Here is an 18,890-nt window from a genome sequence, read left to right on the forward strand (position 1 = left end):
CTATTGCTTCTACGACTATCGCTACCGCTTAGTGATAAAGTAAAGCAATTACACGATGATTGCATTTCATACAATAAAGCGGCAACCATATGGCTCCTGCCAGTTGCCGATAACTGTGTTACAAAACATGATCATCTCATACAATAAAATTTAGCATCATGTCTTGACCATATCACATCACAACATGCCCTGCAAAAACAAGTTAGACGTCCTCTACTTTGTTGTTGCAAGTTTTGCGTGGCTGCTACGGGCTGAGCAAGAACCGTTCTTACCTACGCATCAAAAACCACAACGCGGTATAGTGATTGCTTTTTGATCTTCAGAAAGAACTCTGTTCATTGAATCCGATTCAACTAAAGTTGGAGAAACAGACACCCACTAGCCACCTGTGTGTGCAGCATGTCGGTAGAACCAGTCTCGCGTAAGCGTACGCGTAATGTCGGTCTGGGCCGCTTCATCCAACAATGCCGCTGAATCAAGAATCAACTAGTGATGACAAGCAATATGTATATACCCACGCCCACAACTCCTTTGTGTTCTACTCGTGCATATAACATCTACGCATAAACCTGGCTCGGATGCCACTGTTGGGGAACACAGTAATTTCAAAAAAATTCAAACGCACACGCAAGATCATGGTGATGCATAACAACGAGAGGGGAGAGTATCATCTACGTACCCTCGTAGACTGTAAGCGGAAGCGTTATGACAACGCGGTTGATGTAGTCGTACGTCTTCACGATCGACCGATCTAGTACCGAAGATATGGCACCTCAGCGATCTGCACACGTTTGGCTCGGCGACGTCCCACGAACTCACGATCCAGTAGAGCTTCGAGGGAGAGCTTTGTCAGCACGACGGCGTGATGACGGTGATGATGTTGTTACCGGAACAGGGCTTCACCCAAGCACCGCTACGATATTACCGAGGTGGATTATGGTGGAAGGGGGCACCGCACACGGCTAAAGATCAATAATCAACTTGTGTGTCTATGGGGTGCCCCCTCCCTCGTATATAAAGGAGTGGAGGAGGGGCAGGGGGCCGGCCTCTCTAGGCGCGCCCCAAGGGAGTCCTACTCCCACCGGGAGTAGGATTCCCCCTTCCCTTTGTTGGTTCTAGGAGAGAAGGAAGGAGGAAGAAGAAGGAAGGAAAGGGGGGCTCCCAATTCGGATTGGGCTTTGGGGGGGGGCCTCCTTTGCTTCTTTTCCCTTCTCTTCCACTAAGGCCCAATAAGGCCCATATACCTCCCGGGGGGTTCCGGTAACCTCCCGGTGCTCCGGTATACTCCCGATTTCACCCGGAACCATTCCGATGTCCAAACATAGGCTTCCAATATATCGATCTTTACGTCTCGACCATTTCGAGACTCCTCGTCATGTCCGTGGTCAAATCCGGGAGTCCGAACTACCTTCGGTACATCAAAACACATAAACTCATGATACCGATCATTACCGAACGTTAAGCGTGCGGACCCTACGGGTTTGAGAACTATGTAGACATGACCGAGACATGTCTCCGGTCAATAACCAATAGCGGAACCTAGATGCTCATATTGGTTCGTACATATTCTATGAAGATCTTTATCGGTCAAACCGCATAACGATATACGTTATTCCCTTTGTCATCGGTGTGTTACTTGCCCGAGATTCGATCGTCGGTATCTCAATACCTAGTTCAATCTCGTTACCAGAAAGTCTCTTTACTCGTTTCGTAATGCTACATCCTGTAACTAACTCATTAGCTACATTGGTTGCAAGGCTTATAGTGATGTACATTACCGAGAGGGCCCAGAGACACCTCTCCGACAATCGGAGTGACAAATCCTAATCTTGATCCTGCCAACTCTACAAACACCATCGGAGAAACCTGTAGAGCACCTTTATAATCACCCAGTTACGTTGTGATGTTTGGTAGCACACAAAGTGTTCCTTCGGTATTCGGGAGTTGCATGATCTCATAGTCATAGGAACATGTATAGTTATGGAGAAAGCAATAGCAACAAACTAAACGATCATCGTGCTAAGCTAATGGATGGGTCAAGTCAATCACATCAAATGACAACTCATGTCTATGGTTAGGAAACATAACCATCATTGATTCAACGAGCTAGTCAAGTAGAGGCAAACTAGTGACACTCTGTTTGTCTATGTATTCACACATGCACTAAGTTTCCGGTTAATACAATTCTAGTATGAATAATAAACATTTATCATTTTATTAGGAAATAATAACAACTTTATTATTGCCTCTAGGGCATATTCCCTTCAGTTTTGACTTTTGAGTGATACACGCATATAAGACTAATCTCGATTGCCAATAATGTGAACCACTATTTCTTTGTTTCCAGAGTGGTAGTGAATAACATTGACTGAACTAATGGACAGTGTGATACATTCAAATATAGCTTGCAAAGAGATGTGAACATGATAATAATGGAGTCAATGATTCCCCAATCTTTTGACACTTGAATTTTAGAGATGGCAAACATTGCAACTAACCAGTTGAAAGAAATTCCAGTCATAGATGCCAGTACAACTCCACCAACAAGTGGCACGAGAGAACCTAATACAAGTAGAGAAGGTGTCTGCAAGAACAGAACAATTAAGAACAACAGATTCATCTCTTTCTACGCATTATATTATTGGGACAGATAACACAAGAAAGCCTGAAACCAAATACCTGCCTGAGCAATAAGACGAAGAGTCTAACACCGTCCCCAGCCTTGATGGTGTGCGTGTAGGAGATAACCACCTTGCGCAAATTCATGTTGGCGAAGACATTGGCCATCATGTGTATTAACGCCAAAGGAAGGACCTTTTGGCGTCATCACTCGTTGCCTCAATGCCTCGATCCCGTACTCGCCAACGGTTTCGCTCAGTCTGTGTCATGCTAACTCCAAAAATGGACGCTGTGGCCGTCGGTCGATGGTTCAAGATCTGATCGATGCAAGAGATGTCTATGATCCCTTATCCATCTACGATCGCACCATGGTGATCCTTGACTGCAAGTAAGTTTCTCTGCAATATCTCCTTACTGCCACTTCCATCCTCACCTAAACAATATGCCTACACTTCTCTATCTTGTACCTGCACCAGATCTCAAATTAGAAACCACTAATTCAAACCTTACTTTTTGAGCGGTTCAAGCTTCGTGGTATTTGTGAATTCCCCGACACATATCTTGGGAAAAGGTGGACATGATTCGGTGCTATTTGGTCATTATCTTAAAAGTTAAAGCTTATCAAGTGGTTTTGTATACCCAAAAATATCACGTCAGCTTGTTAGAGACGGTGTTTGAATAGTATTGGAAGAGCCAAATAGGTACTTAGTTCTATCTTTCTTTTGGTGCTATCGGTATGATATTCTTAATTCTCGGGGTTTGGTTCCAACTAATGCATATGTATGTAACTTTTCGTGTAACTCATGTAATTACCTTGCTTGATTCCCCTTTCATATAATTGTGTCCAACTATTAATGAAGATCTTTCTAATATTGATGAATATCATACAAAGTGTGTTCCTGTTGCGTCTATTTTGACTAGCTTGATTTTGCTACTTTGCTATCATGGACAAATTACTAAATATTTGTGTCTCCATGTTGCTAGATAAGGTCACTCCGTTGAAGTGTTTCTCTCCAAAAACGTAGTGCTACTCAAACCAGCGTCGAGTTTAATATTGAGATGTGGACAATCCTTGAAATGATTAAATAGATACACATTGTTCTTTCTTTGATACGATATTAAATATGTGTTAGCCATGCTGGAACACCCGGTTTTTTTAGTTGTGCTCACCTTTTCCCATTTGTTAACTTTTTCCTTACTTTTCCCCATGTCTCGGGTTGTTGCTTTCACATTTTCCTCATTTTTCCCTCTGAAAATTTTCTAAAAAGGACGCAAAACTCACGAATGGGGAAAAGTGAGCACAACTAAGAAACTAGGGGCATAGATTTAAAAATCCACCGCTATTTTTTTACTACGTATTACTTAATGCAATTTTTAGCTCTTGTATTTTTTTTCTCATGTACAACAAGCAATTTAATTTGTGTTACAGCGTCCACCTTTGTGGTTTGCACAACCGCAATGATAGATGGACATTTCAAGTACAAGCAATTGCATGGCAGACTAGTGTCGGATGCCATGTTGTCAGCACTCCATCGCCACCTTTTTTACCACTTCGAGTGACACCTCATGCACCCTTCTCCACAGTCGGCACCTATCTGTGTTCCTCTTCCCTCCCTTGAGAACTTAGTTGATCTGTTTTGTCAAAAAAATCATGTAGGTTTAGACAGGGTTGGGTTGGCTTATATATATATCATAGGCTTGACTAAGTTAAGAATGCTTGAAAAAATTACTTGCAAGAGAAACAAGCCAAGAATAGCAACGTCGATGTAGTTTCTACGCTCTAGGTGCTATGAATTTCCGAACTGCAATTCCAGTGGAGGTGATTTTTATGGATATTGGTTGTTGATATCTGGTTCTACCTTCAGACGTGCCTGCTGTTTCATGCATATATGTTCAACGTACTTGTGTGATACAAGTCATTCAAAATTATATAACATATCTTTGACCTAGAAGTGACTCTCCTCCCGACTCCTCCCGAGATCCCATCTGCCCCCGCGCCGCTCCCCCCCCCGGGCCGACACGGGCGGGGCCCCCCCCCCCCCCCCAGCCTCTCCTTGCCCCACCCATCCCATTCACCCCCTCGTCGTCGCCGGTGGCCTCCGGCAGGCAAAGCCTGCGCAGAGCCGGCGGCGGCGGGCTCGTGCTCCTCGTCAGCTGCTGTTTTGATAGGGAGATCTTAGGCGGCTGGTGACTGTCCGGAGCTCTTCTTCAGGCGGCGTCCTCGATCGTGGCAGCGGTGGTCGCTGGCGCGCAGCGCGGTGTCGCCATGATGGGAGCTCCGTCGTGGGCGTGCGGTCGCGGTCTTGGCCGCCCGTGCAGGCCCGATCTGGGTCCTCGCGGGCCGCGACTAGTGCGGATGGTGGGGGCAAGATTCGGGCTCGGCCGGCGTGCCGTTCACCGGATCTGGTATGGCGTGGTGCTACGGCTCAACACGCGGGCTGGTGGTGGCACCGGCTGTAGGTATCGTGGTGGTGCCATGGCCGGTCAGGCAGCGGCGGCGGCCGTGATGGTGGACGATCCGCGCACAAGACGCTTGATGAAGGCCATTGGAACAGATCTGGGTGAAGACCTGCACTATTGTGTCGGCGATGGCGGCACTATTCGGTGTCGTTCCCTTGTTGAAGGCATCGCCGTTGAGAAGTTTCCGGCCACTATCAGTAGATCGGATGACGGCGACATTATTGTGTCATTTCCCTCTTGTGGCGTCATTCTTGGAGGAGTACACCGGCTCGAGGGATCAGTGGACGGAATAATTGGTGGAGCGGTGTTTCGTCCCGCACATTAATGGTGGCGTTTCTCGGCGGCGTGGCGCAGTGGAGGCTCGGCGCCCGATGTATGGCGAGGGACTCGCACAGGAGGGTGACGTTATCAGGCGTCGTGGTGGCATCGATGGCAGAGAGGCCGGGCAAGGTGGTGCAACAGTACAACATTGAAGATGGATTGGTGGCAGGTGGTTGCGGCGGCCTCAGACCCGGCAGGCGTCCTGGTTGAGGAGTGCGTCGGACTGGTAGGTGCCCCATACCTGGCAGGCGTCCTGGTTGGGACCTCAGGTCTTAAATGTTTAGGTTTGACTGCGATGTCTATTTGGTATTAGGTCCAGACTATCAGCGCCCCTTCTCAATTGGATAGGAGTAGCGACAGTTGTTGCTTAGACGGTGGCTTTAGTCTTATTGTTGTATGATTTTGTAAGGTCTTGTGAGCGTAATTAATAAAGTGGCCGTATGCATCGCCCAGATGTAGAGGCCGTGGGTCCTCCTCCTTTTCTAAAAAAAATATAACATATCTTTTGTTTTCCCACAATGTCTAGATAATACAATCAGATCAGTGATGATACAAGTTGTGTTTTTTTCACAAAGATTTTTGTACTTCATATGCCCTCATAATCATAAAGAAAGAGAGTGCCCCTCTACAATGGCTCTACTTTGTTTCAATCGGTTTAAATTCCTCTTCGAGTGCTAACCAATATATGGGTTACATTATGCAAATTTGCTCCAATATTTTGTATGGATATTTCTATCATTCTAACAAAATAATAGACGGGCACGACAATGCGTCTAGTATGAACTATTTTTTGTAACATTTGTCTTTGATTTTGCTTTCGTGACTCTAGAGTACAGGAAAACACCGAGTAGAAGTAGACCAGTTCCTGCAAATAAGGATATATTTCAGACACAAATAAACAGGAGAGTGAACTACTAGAATATAAAAGTAGGATCGGTTGGTGATAAAGTTACCAAGGACCTTTATAGGTGAAATTGGAGTTCTGAAGAAGAGAACATATGATATGATGACAACTCATTTGAAGAAGTCCGCAACAGAACGGGTTATAGGTAATATTCTGGCCAATAAACTATATGAAACCTGCCACAAAAACAACGTAGAAACTTTACTACAGGTAAGTAAAGAAAAAAGTAAATAGAATTGATGGTAAATATTAAACAAGAAAAAACAGAAAGGTGGTAAGAGTTGAATTTCAGGTCATGAAACTTACTATGCACGACCACTCATCCAACATCACTGAGCATAGAAACTGGTTGATCATGGTGATATACAGCCTCTATAGCTACCAAGAGCATCTCTAATCGAACTCGGGTGTGTCTAAGGCACATCTAGATGTGCTCTAGTTATTGCACATCTAAGTGAATGAATTAAGTATAAAGAGAAAGAGAAAAAAGAAAAAGAAAATATCCACACGAATCTCAATGTAAGATCAATGACATAGGACTTAGATGTGCAATACTTATGGCACATCTAGATGTGCTTTAGCAAAACTGATTTCTTAACTCCTAAAATTGGTATCTTTGGTGGAGTTAAACACACCTAATCGAAGCCTCAAACCTATAACTCAAAAAATTGAAGAGTAAAATCTCGAAAAATTCTATTTGGCTCAAACTTGAGAGAGCAACATCACTTCTCAAAACTCCTTTGTGCTCTCATCTGACCGGAAAAATGACTCAATCGGCGACAAGCCGCCAAATTTACCCCCTCCCCCTAATAAATTTGTCCGCTGCCACTCAAATCAACATGGCGTGCCGCCGGTCGTGGGCCAAGAGGTGGGGTGTCACCGCAGGGGACGTTATCCCCATTGACTCGTCATTGTCGGAGATGACTCCGACGATGAGTGGGAAGCGGCGCAGCTCACCGCATCCATGTCGATGGAATTCGAGGAAGAGGAGAAGGAGGCCGACGAAGAGCGGGAGGGGGGGCGAGGCGGAGGAGGAGGATGGGCAAGCGACGGATGAAGCCGATACGAGGGTGGCGCCGGCGACCACATCCTATTCTCATGGGAGGTGGCAGAGCGGGAGTATGAGTGTGCGTTGCTTGACGACAAGGAGCACCGAGAGGCGGAGGAGTAGAACGCCCGACACGGAGGCGGCCGTTTACTCGCCTCCGACACCGAGACGATGGAGGTCAAACAAGCATTCTTGCAGTCCATCGTCAACGAACACGAGGCCGAGGCCAACCGCCGGTACTTGGCTGAGGTGGATCGCGAGCACGATGTAATCTTCGGGGAGGTTGCCACCGCCGACTCCGATGACTCCGGCAATGCGCCGGTGTCATGGCGGGGCACCCACACGCTGAGATGTCCTGATCCGACAAGCCAGCGTTGATAAATCCTGACTCCGACCCATTTTATCTTTAGTTTAGTTTGAAGCAAGTGCTATCTACTTTAATTATGAACAATGATGCGGGTGTTATGAACTACTCCCTCCGTAGACTAATATAAGAGCATTTAGATCACTACTTTAGTAATCTAAATGCTCTTATATTAGTTTACAGAGGGAGTACTATTATGCATAATTATGCACTATGTGGTCTTAACCGATTCTTCGTGAAGATTGACATACCTGTTGGTAAAAATGGAAACAAGTGGCCGCAATGGCCGCTTTCAGGCATAGTTCTTGAAGATTTAACCCCTACAGTAAGGCACAATGTTTGATTTTTTATTAGCCAGAAAAGTGCCAAAACAATCGATATCTACTTTTGCAAGCTGGCAATACTCACAGTGCTTCGTAGGAACAGCGGGCTAAACTTTATGCCCTCTATATATAGCGTTAATGGGGCCAAACACAAAAATGACATGATAGTCATAATTGAAAAGAGATTTATATCGTCCAATTTTTCCTGTAAGGAAAAATTATGTGTAAGGAGAATGTGCTTCATGATATTTATCATGCTTCTACGATGTGAATATCCAATAGAACAAAATAAAGTAGCAAGTCACCTCTTTATCAGCAAGAGTTTTCTTGCTGAAAGCACTTCGCGATTGGTCATTGGAATCCCTGGCACTGGAAAATCCTATCATGTTTCCTCAACGTACTTACACAATTAAATCCTATCCTGTTTCCTCAACGTACTTACACAATTAGTATACATGATAGCAGATGGCCCTTCTTAAGACCACGAGAAATAACCAAGTTGCCAAAGCCTGAAGTACAACCAAGGTTTTGGATTGCAAAATAGAATAAAAATTCCTGCATTAATTTAGCTAAACTAACTGCAGTTTTAAGTTGCAACCTAACAAGAGTCTATCCAAAGTGACAGAAATATGCCCTAGACGCAATAATAAAGTTGTTATTTATATTTCCTTATATCATGATAAATGTTTATTATTCATGCTAGAATTGTACTAAACCAGAAACTTGATACATGTGTGGATACATAGACAAAACACCGTGTCCCTAGTAAGCCTCTACAAGACTAGCTCGTTGATCAAAGATGGTTAAGTTTCCTAACCATAGACATGTGTTGTCATTTGATTAATGGAATCGCATCATTAGGAGAATGATGTGATGGACAAGACCCATCTATTAGTTTAGCATAATGATCATTAAGTTTTATTGCTATTGCTTTCTTCATGACTTATACATATTCCTTTGACTATGAGATTATGCAGCTCCCGGATACAGGAGGAATACCTTGTGTGCTATCAAACGTCACAACATAACTGGGTGATTATAAAGATGCTCTACAGGTATCTCCGAAGATGTTTGTTCGGTTGGCATAGATTGAGATTAGGATTTGTCACTCCGAGTATCGGAGAGGTATCTCTGGGCCCTCTCGGTAATGGACATCATGATAAGCCTTGCAAGCAATGTGACTAATGAGTTAGTTACGGGATGATGCATTACAGAACGAGTAAATAGACTTGTCGGTAACGAGATTGAACTAGGTATGGAGATACCGACGATGGAATCTCGGGCAAGTAACATACCGATGACAAAGGGAATAAACGTATGTTGTCATTACAGTTTGACCGATAAAGATCTTCGTAGAATATGTGAGAACCAATATGAGCATCCAGGTTCCGCTATTGGTTATTACCAGAGAAGAGTCTCGGTCATGTCTACATAGTTCTTGAACCCGTAGGGTCTGCACGCTTAACGTTTGATGACGATTTGTATTATATGAGTTATGTGATTTGGTGACCGAATGTTGTCCGGAGTCCCGGAGGAGATCAAGGACATGACGAGGAGTCTCGAAATGATCGAGAGATAAAGATTGATATATTGGATGATAGTATTCGGACACTGGAAGTGTTCCGAAATGTATCGGATACATATCGGAGTACCGGAGGGTTTACCGGAACCCCCCGGGGGAAGATATGGCCCATATGGGCCATAGGAGGGAGGCACACTAGCCCACAAAGGGGTGGCGTGCCCCCCCCCTCCACAGGGAAGGAGGCCGAATAGGACTAGGAGAGGGGCGGCGCCCCCTCCTTCTCCCTCTCTCTCTCTCCTTTCCCCTCCCCCCCCTCCGGTAAAAAGGAAAGGGGGGGGGGGGCGAATCCTACTAGGAGCCCAAGTAGGATTCCTCCTACTTGGGCGCGCCTAGGGCCAGCTCCTCCCCTCCCTCCTTTATATAGGGGGGGGGGGCTACAAGACACATCAATTGTTCGTAGCCGTGTGCGGTGCCCCCTTCACAGTTTACACATTCAGTCATATTCACGTAGTGCTTAAGCGCTGCGCGGATCGCTTCACCATCACTGTCACCACGCCGTCCTGCTGACAGAACTCTCCCTCGACACTTTGCTGGAACAAGAGTTCGAGGGACGTCATCGAGCTGAACGTGTGCAGAACTCGGATGTGCCGTACGTTCGGTGCTTGATCGGTCGGAACGAGAAGAAGTTCGACTACATCAACCGTGTTAACAAACGCTTTTGCTTTCGGTCTACGAGGGTACGTGGGCACACTCTCCTCCTCAAGGTTGCTATGCATCTTCTAAATAGATTTTGCGTGAGCGTAGGAATTTTTTTAAAATTGCATGCTATGTTCCCCAACACAAAATTCACACCTCACTTCCCATTTTAGAATGTTTTGAGTGATACGTACATGCGTATAAGACTAACCCGATTGCCAATAATGTGAACCACTATTTGTTTCTTTCCAGAGTGGCAGTGAATAAGATTGACTGAACTAATGGACAGTGTGATATATACATTCTAATATAGCTTGCAAGATGTGAAGAGAGCCAATGTTTCCCCAATCTTTTGACACTGGAATTTAAGAGATGGCAAGCATTGCAACTAACCAGTTGAAAGAAATTTTAGTCATAGATGCCAGCACAACTCCACCAACAACTGACGCGAGAGAACCTAATACAAGTAGAGAAGGTGTCTGCAAGAACAGAACAATTAAGAACAACATATTCATCTCTTTCTGCACATTTTATTACTGGGACAGATAACACAAGAAAACCTAAAATCAAATACCTGCCTGAGCAACAAGACAGAGAGTGGAACGGTGTTCCCTGCCTTAATGGTGTGCGTGAAGGAGACCGCCACCTTGCCCAAACTCATGTTGGCGAAGACAATGGCCATCATGTGTATTAACGCCAAAGGAAGGATCATTGCGTACTGCACCAGTAATTAGAAGAGTAACTCAGTCATTGCAAACTTGCATTACTTTACGACTTGACATGACTCATGAGCATGTTATCGAAAGGAAATATTTTAATTTTAACATGATCGGGTAAATTGTGTTAGAGTATCTATGCATATCTCTGTATTGGTAGCATATATGATTTGTAATCCTCTCCGTGCACTTGCACATGTCATGATGGTCCCTGCCTTGCATGGCCAGTACTGCCAACATCGGTATGTGCCTTCGTCCCAACACGATGCCTTCATCCCCAACGACAGCCTTGACATGCCTTCGTCACTCTTTTCGCGCACTATGCGCCTGCGGCTTAATGTGCAAGTACCTCGACACTGGCACCCGACCATGACATCGACCACGGCGACCCCTCGCACGACTACCTCGACCATGGCTCCGTCACCATGCTCTCGGCTTCCTCGACTTCGGCACAAAGTGCTATCACCTCGCTTGAGCAACTCGGCGGCTTCCTCTACAGTCAACATGTCTGTGACGTGACACCGTCCACGGCGCTCCCACTACGACTATGGGGGGATGTCAGCTCGTCGGTTTCTCTAGTCTAATCATCCGCGACGCTACCATTACAACTCTCGGGGGATGTTAGAGTATTTACTATTTAGGCATATCTATGTATTTGATTTTTTTTAGAAAAGGAGGACGACCCCCGGCCTCTGCATCTGGACGATGCATACGGTCACTTTATTAATTATTGACACAAGACCGTACAGAGTCATACAACAATAAGTCTAAAGCCACCAAACTAAGCAACAACTGTCGCTATCCCTATCCAGTTGATGTAGGGGCGCTGAAAGTCTGGGCCTAATACCAAACAGACCATGCAGCCAAACCTAAACATCTAAAGACTTGAGGTCCCACCCAGGACGCCTGCCGGGTATGGGCATCCACCAGTCCGGCGTGCTTCTCAACCAGGACCCCTGCCGGGTATGAGGCCGCCGCAGCCACCTGCCACGAATTCATCTTTAGAGCTGTACTGCTGCATCAACCTTGGCCGGTCCAACTGGAGCCGACGCCACCGTGACGCCAGGCAGCGTCACCCTCCTGCGCGAATCCATCTCCGCTCATCAGGCGCCGAGTCTCCACTGCGCCATGCCACCGAGATCCGCCGTCATCAATGGAGCAGATGAAACACCGCTCCTCCTCTTGTCCCCTCCAACCAGCACTCGCTCCAAAACGATGCCCCCATGAGGGAGAACGATACCGATAGTGAAGGAAATATGCCCTAGAGGCAATAATAAAGTTATTATTTATTTCCTTATATCATGATAAATGTTTATTATTCATGCTAGAATTGTATTAACCGGAAACATAATACATGTGTGAATACATAGACAAACAGAGTGTCACTAGTATGCCTCTACTTGACTAGCTCGTTGATCAAAGATGGTTATGTTTCCTAACCATAGACATGAGTTGTCATTTGATTAACGGGATCACATCATTAGGAGAATGATGTGATTGACTTGACCTATTCCGTTAGCTTAGCACTTGATCATTTAGTTTGTTGCTATTGCTTTCTTCATAACTTATACATGTTCCTATGACTATGAGATTATGCAACTCCCGTTTACCGGAGGAACACTTTGTGTGCTACCAAACGTCACAACATAACTGGGTGATTATAAAGGTGCTCTACAGGTGTCTCCGAAGGTACTTGTTGGGTTGGCGTATTTCGAGATTAGGATTTGTCACTCCGATTGTCGGAGAGGTATCTCAGGGCCCTCTCGGTAATACACATCACTCAAGCCTTGCAAGCATTGCAACTAATAAGTTGGTTGCGGGATGATGTATTACGGAACGAGTAAAGAGACTTGCTGGTAACGAGATTGAACTATGTATTGAGATACCGATGATCGAATCTCGGACAAGTAACATACCGATGACAAAGGGAACAACGTATGTTGTTATGTGGTCTGACCGATAAAGATCTTCGTAGAATATGTAGGAGCCAATATGAGCATCCAGGTTCCGCTATTGGTTATTTACCGGAGATGTGTCTCGGTCATGTCTACATAGTTCTCGAACCCGTAGGGTCCGCACGCTTAAAGTTCAGTGACGATCGTAATTAGGGTTTTTGTGTTTTGATGTACCGAAGGTTGTTCGGAGTCCCGGGTGTGATCACGGACATGACGGTGAGTCTCGAAATGGTCGAGACAGAAAGATTGATATATTGGAAGCCTATATTTGGATATCGGAATCATTCCGGGTGAAATCGGGATTTTACCGGAGTACCGGGGGGTTACCGGAACCCCCCCGGGGGTTAATGGGCCTACATGGGCCCTAAGGGAAAAGAGGAGGGCCGGCCAGGGCAGGCCGCGCGCCCCCTCCCCCCCTCCCCCCCTAGTCCGAATAGGACAAGGAAAGGGGGCGGCGCCCCCCTTTCCTCTTTCCCCCTTCCCCTTTCCTTCCCCAACAAGGCAAGAGGGGGAGTCCTACTCCCGGTGGGAGTAGGACTCCTCCAGGCGCACCCCTAGGGGCCGGCCGCACCTCCCCCTCCCTCCTTTATATACGGGGGCAGGGGGCACCCCATGACACACAAGTTGATCTTCGTGATCGTTCCTTAACCATGTGCGGTGCCCCCTTCCACCATATTCCACCTCGATCATATCATAGCGGTGCTTAGGCGAAGCCCTGCGTCGGTAGAACATCATCACTGTCATCACGCCGTCATGCTGACGAAACTATCCCTCAACACTCGGCTAGATCGGAGCTCGAGGGACGTCACCGAGTTGAACGTGTGCAGAACTCAGAGGTGCCGTACGTTCGGTACTTGGACCGGTCGGATCGGGAAGACGTACGACTACTTCCTCTACGTTGTGTCAACGCTTCCGTTGCCGGTCTACGAGGGTACATAGACAACACTCTCCCCTCTCGTTGCTATGCATCACCATGATCTTGTGTGTGCGTAGGAAAATTTTGAAATTACTACGTTCCCCAAAGTGGTATCAGAGCCAGGTTTTATGCGCTGATGTTATATGCACGAGTAGAACACAAGTGAGTTGTGGGCGATGTAAGTCATACTGCTTACCAGCATGTCATACTTTGGTTCGGCGGTATTGTTGGATGAAGCGGCCCGGACCGACATTACGCGTACGCTTACGCGAGACTGTTTCTACCGACGTGCTTTGCACACAGGTGGCTGGCAGGTGTCAGTTTCTCCAACTTTAGTTGAATCGAGTGTGGCTACGCCCGGTCCTTGCGAAGGTTAAAACAGCACCAACTTGACAAACTATCATTGTGGTTTTGATGTGTAGGTAAGAACGGTTCTTGCTGAGCCCGTAGCAGCCACGTACAACTTGCAACAACAAAGTAGAGGACGTCTAACTTGTTTTTGCAGGGCATTTTGTGATGTGATATGGTCAAGACATGATGCTAAATTTTATTGTATGAGATGATCATGTTTTGTAACCGAGTTATCGGCAACTGGCAGGAGCCATATGGTTGTCGCTTTATTGTATGCAATGCAATCGCGCTGTAATGCTTTACTTTATCACTAAGCGGTAGAGATAGTCGTGGAAGCATAAGATTGGCAAGACGACAACGATGCTACGATGGAGATCAAGGTGTCACGCCGGTGACGATGGTGATCATGACAGTACTTCGGAGATGGAGATCACAAGTACAAGATGATGATGGCCATATCATATCACTTATATTGATTGCATGTGATGTTTATCTTTTATGCATCTTATATTGCTTTGATTGACAGTAGCATTATAAGATGATCTCTCACTAAATTTCAAGATAAAAGTGTTCTCCCTGAGTATGCACCATTGCCAAAGTTCGTCCTGCCCAGACACCACGTGATGATCAGGTGTGATAAGCTCTACGTCCATCTACAATGGGTGCAAGCCAGTTTTGCACACGCAGAATACTCAGGTTAAACTTGACGAGCCTATCATATGCAGATATGGCCTCGGAACACTGAGACCGAAAGGTCGAGCGTGAATCATATAGTAGATATGATCAACATATTGATGTTCACCATTGAAAGCTACTCCATTTCACGTGATGATCGCTTATGGTTTAGTTGATTTGGATCACGTGATCACTTAGAAGATTAGAGGGATGTCTTTCTAAGTGGGAGTTCTTAAGTAATATGATTAATTGAACTTAAATTTATCATGAACTTAGTACCTTATAGTATCTTGCTTGTCTATGTTTGATTGTAGATAGATGGCCCGTGCTGTTGTTTCGTTGAATTTTAATGCGTTCCTTGAGAAAGCAAAGTTGAAAGATGATGGTAGCAATTACACGGACTGGGTCCGTAACTTGAGGATTATCCTCATTGCTGCACAGAAGAATTACGTCCTGGAAGCACCGCTGGGTGCTAGGCCTGCTGCTGGAGCAACACCAGATGTTATGAACGTCTGGCAGAGCAAAGCTGATGACTACTTGATAGTTTAGTGTGCCATGCTTTACGGCTTAGAATCGGGACTTCAACGATGTTTTGAACGTCATGGAGCATATGAGATGTTCCAGGAGTTGAAGTTAATATTTCAAGCAAATGCCCAGATTGAGAGATATGAAGTCTCCAATAAGTTTTATAGCTGCAAGATGGAGGAGAATAGTTCTGTCAGTGAACATATACTCAAAATGTCTGGGTATCATAAGCACTTGACTCAACTGGGAGTAAATCTTCCTGTTGATAGTGTCATTGACAGAGTTCTTCAATCACTGCCACCAAGCTGCAAGAGCTTCATGATGAACTATAACATGCAAGGGATGGATAAGACGATTCCCGAGCTCTTCGCAATGTTAAAGGCTGCGGAGGTAGAAATCAAGAAGGAGCATCAAGTGTTGATGGTCAACAAGACCGCCAGTTTCAAGAAAAAGGGCAAAGGGAAGAAGAAGGGGAAATTCAAGAAGAACAACAAGCAAGTTGCTGCTCAGGAGAAGAAACCCAAATATGGACCTAAGCCTGAAAATGAGTGCTTCTACTGCAAGCAGACTGGACACTGGAAGCGGAACTGCCCCAAGAATTTGGCGGATAAGAAGGATGGCAAGATGAACAAAGGTATATGTGATATACATGTTATTGATGTGTACCTTACTAGAGCTCGCAGTAGCACCTGGGTATTTGATACTGGTTCTGTTGCTAATATTTGCAACTCGAAACAGGGACTACGGATTAAGCGAACACTGGCGAAGGACGAGGTGATGACGCGCGTGGGAAATGGTTCCAAAGTCGATGTGATCGCAGTCGGCACGCTACCTCTACATCTACCTTCGGGATTAGTATTAGACCTAAATAATTGTTATTTGGTGCCAGCGTTGAGCATGGACATTATATCTAGATCTTGTTTGATGTGAGACGGTTATTCATTTAAATCAGAGAATAATGGTTGTTCTATTTATATGAGTAATATCTTTTATGGTCATGCACCCTTGAAGAGTGGTCTATTTTTGATGAATCTCGATAGTAGTGATATACATATTCATAATGTTGAAGGCAAAAGATGCAGAGTTGATAATGATAGTGCAACTTATTTGTGGCACTACCGTTTAGGTCATATCGATGTAAAGCGCATGAAGAAACTCCATACTGATGGACTTTTGGAATCACTTGATTATGAATCACTTGGTACTTGCGAACCGTGCCTCACGGGCAAGATGACTAAAACGCGTTCTCTGGTACTATGGAGAGAGCAACAGATTTGTTGGAAATCATACATACAGATGTATGTGGTCCGATGAATGTTGAGGCTCGTGGTGGATATCGTTATTTTCTCACCTTCACAGATGATTTAAACACATATGGGTATATCTACTTAATGAAGCATAAGTCTGAAACATTTAAAAAGTTCAAAGAATTTCAGAGTGAAGTTGAAAATCATCATAACAAGAAAATAAAGTTTCTACGATCTGATCGTGGAGGAGAATATTTGAGTTACGAGTTTGGTCTACATTTGAAACAATGCGGAATAGTTTCGCAACTCACGCCACCCGGAACACCACAGCGTAATGGTGGTCCGAACGTCGTAATCGTACTTTACTAGATATGGTGCGATATATGATGTCTCTTACTGATTTACCCCTATCGTTTTGGGGTTATGCTTTAGAGACGGATGCATTCACATTAAATAGGGCACCATTGAAATCCGTTGAGACGATGCCTTATGAACTGTGGTTTGGCAAGAAACCAAAGTTGTCATTTCTGAAAGTTTAGGGCTGCGATGCTTATGTGAAAAAGCTTCAACCTGATAAGCTCGAACCCAAATCGGAGAAATGTGTCTTCATAGGATACCCAAAGGAGACTGTTGGGTACACCTTCTATCACGGATCCGAAGGCAAGACATTCGTTGCTAAGAATGGATCTTTTCTAGAGAAGGAGTTTCTCTCGAAAGAAGTGAGTGGGAGGAAAGTAGAACCTGATGAGGTAATTGTACCTGCTCCCTTATTGGAAAGTAGTACATCACAGAAACCGGTTTCTGTGACACCTACACCAATTAGTGAGGAAGCTAATGATAATGATCATGAAACTTCAGATCAAGTTACTACCGAACCTCATAGATCAACCAGAGTAAGATCCGCACCAGAGTGGTACGGTAATTGTCGGTGTCAAAACCAGCGGATCTCGGGTAGGGGGTCCCGAACTGTGCGTCTAGGCCGGATGGTAACAGGAGGCAAGGGATACGAAGTTTTACCCAGGTTCGGGCCCTCTCGATGGAGGTAAAACCCTATGTCCTGCTTGATCAATATTGATGATATGGGTAGTACAAGAGTAGATCTACCACGAGATCAGAGAGGCTAAACCCTAGAAGCTAGCCTATGGTATGATTGTTGATGTGTATGTTGTCCTACGGACTAAAACCCCCCGGTTTATATAGACACCGGATAGGGTTAGGGTTACATTGAGTCGGTTGAAATGGTAGGAGATCTGAACATCCGTATCGACAAACTTGCCTTCCACGCCAAGGAAAGTCCCTTCCGGACACGCGACAGAGTCTTCAATCTTGTATCTTCATAGTCCAGGAGTCCGGCTGAAGGTATAATTCGGCTATCCGAACACCCCCTAATCCAGGACTCCCTTAGTAGCCCCTGAACCAGGCTTCAATGACGACGAGTCCGGCGCGCAAATTGTCTTTGGCATTGCAAGGCGGGTTCCTCCTCCAAGTACTTCATAGAAGATTTTGAACACAAAGATAGTGTCCGGCTCTACAAAATAAGTTTCCACATATTGCCAAAGAGAGAATAATATTTACACAAATCTAATCTGCTGACGTATTCTGTAGTGTGACATCACACCACGGCCAAGCTTTTATTCGAACCGTTTTACTGTCCCATCTTAGTGCCTTACGCGAGGCGGTCTCCTTGGCACGTCTTGTTAAAGCAGAGATCGTGTCCCCTTATTCCGGGATTCTCATCAATATGGGCATGGGCAACCCAACCGCGCCATTGATTACGGCGCTTGGAGATAAGCGAGTTTTACCAGGCTGGTGGGGACACGTTGTTGCGTCCACCCATATAAGGGGATAAGGATCCAACTTTTCACCCATGCCTTCTTCCTCCTTTGCCTATCCATTCTTGCGCACTCGAGCTCTAGCGCCCAAGTCCGCACTACCACCTCAACCTTCTCCAGTCATGTCCGGAGCAGGAGGCAAGTGGATGGTCTCCTCCGTCACGGAGGGACACATCAAAAAGCTGAGGAAGGCCGGATATCTGGCTAGCAATATCGCGCACCGGCTTCCCGAAAAGGGGCAGCTCATCCCCACTCCTGGGCCCCATGAGAGGGTGGTATTCCTCCCCCATTTCCTCCGCGAACTGGGCTTCCTTCTGCATCCATTTGTCCGGGGGCTCATGTTCTACTACGGCCTGGATTTCCATGATCTGGCCCCGAACTTCGTCCTCAACATCTCGGCGTTCATCGTCGTGTGT

The 18,890-nt window shown here is 45.6% G+C and overlaps 1 pseudogene; it reads right to left on the minus strand.

Moving 5' to 3' along the window:
• Positions 1-6,173: 6,173 nt before the first annotated feature.
• The window catches only part of LOC125534981, a 34,120-nt pseudogene continuing 21,403 nt past the window's right edge, over positions 6,174-18,890 (minus strand).

This window comes from Triticum urartu, chromosome 2, assembly GCF_003073215.2.
Source record: "Triticum urartu cultivar G1812 chromosome 2, Tu2.1, whole genome shotgun sequence".
NCBI lineage: Eukaryota > Viridiplantae > Streptophyta > Magnoliopsida > Poales > Poaceae > Triticum > Triticum urartu.